At 37.3% G+C, this 4,279-nt stretch overlaps 1 pseudogene; it reads left to right on the top strand.

Moving 5' to 3' along the window:
* Positions 1 to 202: 202 nt before the first annotated feature.
* On the top strand, positions 203 to 1,058 carry LOC118546659 (non-selective voltage-gated ion channel VDAC2 pseudogene; annotated as a pseudogene).
* Positions 1,059 to 4,279: the final 3,221 nt, after the last annotated feature.

Below are 4,279 nucleotides of genomic sequence, written 5' to 3'. Positions count from 1 at the left end.
ACACAAGTAATATCTAACAAGAACAAAAAGGCAGTGATGAAAAAAAAAGACATTTTCCTTCACCCTCCAGCTGAGGAAGCTGCAGCCCAACCCTGAGCCCCTGAGCCCCTGACCGAGCTGAGGGGACTCAGCAGTAAACAGAGTGGTGGCTGCCCCTCTCAGGAGACCACCGGATCACCTCTTCCCCTGGCCTCGCCTTCCCATGGCCACCTATGGACAGAGCCCCACGTGGCCAATGCGTATCCTCCATCGTATGCTGACCTTGGAAAGCTGCCAGAGATATTTCCAGCAGAAGATTTGGTTTTGGGTTGGTGAAACCGGATGTGAAAACAAAGTCATGCAGTGGTGTGGAATTCTCAACATCTGGTTCATCTAATACAGACACTCGTAAAGTTCGTGGAACAGCGGAGACCAAATATAAATGGTGTGGGTCTGGTCTGACTTTCACAGAAAAATGGAACACGGGTAACTCTCTGGGAACAGAAACTGCAATTGAAGACCAGATTTATCAAAGTTTGAAGCTAGTATTTAATACCCTTTTCACCCAACACGAGCAAGTGGTAAAATCAAGTCTTCTTACAAGAGGGAGCTAATAAACCTTGGTTGTGATGTTGACTTTGATTTTGTTTGGTTAGCTATCTTTGGTTATGAGGGCTGGCTTGCTGGGGATCAGAAAACCTTTTGACAGTGCCAAATCAAAGGTGACAAGAAATAACTCTGCAATGGGCTGCAAGACTGGGGACTTCCAGCTTCACACTAATGTTAATGATGGGACAGAATTTGGAGGATCAATTATCAGAAAGTATGTGAAGATCTTGACATTTCAGGAAACCTTCCTTGGACATCAGGTACCAGCTACACTTGCTTTGGCATTACAGCCAAGTACCAGTTGGATCCTACTGCTTCCATTTCTGCAAAAGTCAACAACTCTAGTTTAATTGGAGTGGGCTCAGACTCTGAGGCCTGGGGTCAGGTTTATACTCTCTGCTCTGGTAGCTGGGAAGAGCATTCATGCTGGAGACCCTGAACTTGGGCTTGTTCTGTGGCTAGAGGCCTAATCTAGCTCAAAGAAACCTCTGGGAAGGGATATCAGAAGATTTCACCTTTGTATATTTCCAGCTTGACCAAGAAGGTGATCAAAACAAAGTCTGATCTAACTGTACTTCAAGTATTTAGACAGTTACTCGTTAGCTGGGTTCTAGGTGAATTGGTGATCTAATCTAGCTACCAAAGCTGCAGTCATGCAGTCCCCTATATGTTACTTAAATGTATTTAACTGTTAAATATGCTACCCCCCAATAATGAAATAGACCTTTGTGAATGCTGTGCAATTGTGTGCATGTTTGTTTTTATGTCCCTATTAGCATTGCAGCAAGATATAAAATAAACCTTCAAAAATTAATAGGTTTCACATATACAAATAATAAGTAGTTAGACAACATAATGGAAGAGAAGTTGTTATTTACAATAACGAAAATATAAAGATGACATACTTAGTAATAATCAGTAAGACAAAATTTATCAAAACATATATGCAGAAGACTGTTAGATGCTCCTGAACAACACAAAAGTAGATTTGGGTAAATGGATAGACATCTCTTCTTCGTTCGCATGACTTGGCATCATTAAGATGTCATTTCTTTCTAGACAATATGATCTTAATTTAAAAAAGAGCTTTTGTGGAGCTAGTCAGTCAATACGAGAATCTATATGAAAAAGGGAAATATGGAAAAAAAAAAACCCTAAGAAAATACAGGAAAAGAGGAGCTGTGAAGAAGTAGCCCTAAGAGATGAACGGGATATATTATAAAGTCTCTGTAATTAAAACATGTGTAACTGGCACATGGCTAGATTTGTCTATATCTCACCAACCCACAAATGCATTTAACTTTTGAACTAAAAATTCCACTTCTAGGAAGTTACCATAAAGTATGCATTTAACCATACAAAAATAAACGTATCTGATATTATCCATTGCAGTGTTATTTGTAACTGCAAAATAATTGGAAACTATCGATGTGCTCAAACATAGGAAATTGATAGAATAGCCTTTGGCTTATACACCGTGGTGTATCATGCAGCTTTAAAAAAGAATGAGAAAGATCTCCATGAAATGATGGAATGTTATACTTAGGATATATGTTAAGAAAAAAAAAGCAAAGTGCTTATTTTTGCATAAAGAAACATAGCAGACACAGAAAGCAGTAAAATTGGTTATCCACAAGTAGGGTAAGTGGTGGCAGGGAGGTAAGGGGGGGAGTAGGAGGGAGCCATACAGAGTGGAAGAAAGAAGAGAGCATGCCATTTTTCTGAATATAATTTTTGAACAGTTTTGACTTTTAGAAGCACATTAATGTTATCTACATAGTCAAACAAATTAAACCAAGATGGGAGTTTAAAAAAAGAAAAATCTAAGTCTAAATGCCAATATACAAATAAAACTTACTAAGTTTCACATAAATAACATAACCACACTGAAAGGTGGGGGGAAAAGTGCTAAACCAAATAATTTTTTAACATGAAACTTTGACTTAGGGTAGGGGAGAAAAGGGCGCAAACAGATCTTGAATTCTTTTTAATAGATTAGGGGTCTTTTTTTTTAGTGGTATGGATGTAGCATTTCTAGAAATTATTTGATGTGTTGAACAAATCACAGAATTGAACAAATGCATAATTGTGTTAATATTGTTGGAATCCAGAATTTTTACTGTGGGAGGAAGATAAAAATATGCAATGGGGAAGGGTCAAAGATTGTGAGGTTGAATTAGCACTGGAGATTGTGATGTGGTAAGAATCCCGAGACTCATATTTTGAGAAATTTTGGCTTGTTGAGGATATGTTTTAATATAAACATACAATATTTTTTAATATTCTTACGTTTATATTATGTAATTACTTAAGGGATAAACTGGAAGTATATTTGTTTACTCAGTACCCAAATATTACAGTTCTTCCTTATTCCTCAGCCAGAGTGACAGAGAGTTGTCATAATAGTTACTCTGGGGCTGTCCCAGGCAAACAGGGACATGTATTCATCCTATACACACACACTCCTCAGGCTGCACTGTTCACTTTTGATTTTTACTCTTCCTGTACCAGATTTCACCTTATAAGTCCTTGGAGAGTAGGGATATTATTGACTCATTTGCCCTTGAAAAATGGCCCTTTCCATTCAGGACCAACAATCATAGGAGCTTATCTTATCCCAGAACGTATATCCTTGGACTGGTCAAAATCGAATACCCATCATGAACTGATTAGAGATTCCTTTTGCTCATTTGTAAAATATGGGGAATAATAGCTTGCTAGTTGCTATAGAATTAAATAAGATAATCTATTATAAAGTACCTAGAGTGGTTCACTGCATCCAATAAGTAGTAGTATTATTTTATTGTTACTTTTGTTGTTACCGTTTTTCTTTAGCGTTATCCTCCAACTTTTAGCTTGAAAATATAATCTAATTTTCATGAATAACCCATTACAGATCAGTCATGTATGAATTTATTTAAACCTCCTTAGGAACTATAATTCCTGTTTCACTTTTTAAAGTAATGAGTTCCATAAACTTTATTTCCTGCTGTGTAACATGGCATTTTGTTTAAATTGTTTTAACTTAGCTCTTCCAAGCATCAGTGGATTCCTCACAGCTCTAAAAACCCAGTATTTTGTACATAAATTTGTTTTGATCTAATTCACATCCTTGAAAGTTTTATAGGTGCCAATCATAGCCTTTCATGTTCATCATTATTCCAGACCCAATGATTTTATTTGTATTGTTTTAAAATTCAAGTGGAATCCAGAAATCTGAAACCTAGCCTTAGCTTCGTGACTGGGATGGAGGTGAACTTCCCATTTATGGTCTCCATTGCCCTAGCCCTTAGAATGGGGTTTTCAGGGTCTGGATGCTGTTGGTCACCAACTCAGTAGATGACTGTAGAGAAATGATCCCTAGCATGGACCTGTAGAGTGCTATTACTATACTATCAGATCCAATGGATCCTCTCTCTCAAATTGAAGGGAGATTTCCTAGAACCTTTCTTTGATATGTTTACCTTTTTATTTTAGCCTTGTCTGGGTTTCAGATAGATCATTGTTCCAAAGAATAGAACAGCAGACTCAATAATAGGCGTTATCTGAGTGCATTTTAGGGGTTAGCATGGTTCTGTCTGTTGGCAAGAGACACAGAAGAAACATGAGGTTTATAGAGTTATATCTCTGTGGACCAATGAACTATAGGTGAACTACACCAAGATGTATAAAAACTAGAAAACAGAGACAA

The sequence above is a fragment of the Halichoerus grypus genome, chromosome 11 (genome assembly GCF_964656455.1).
Source record: "Halichoerus grypus chromosome 11, mHalGry1.hap1.1, whole genome shotgun sequence".
Classification (NCBI taxonomy): Eukaryota; Metazoa; Chordata; class Mammalia; order Carnivora; family Phocidae; genus Halichoerus; species Halichoerus grypus.
Note: the sequence above shows the minus strand (reverse complement) of the source record. Positions and strands in the feature narration are given on the sequence as shown.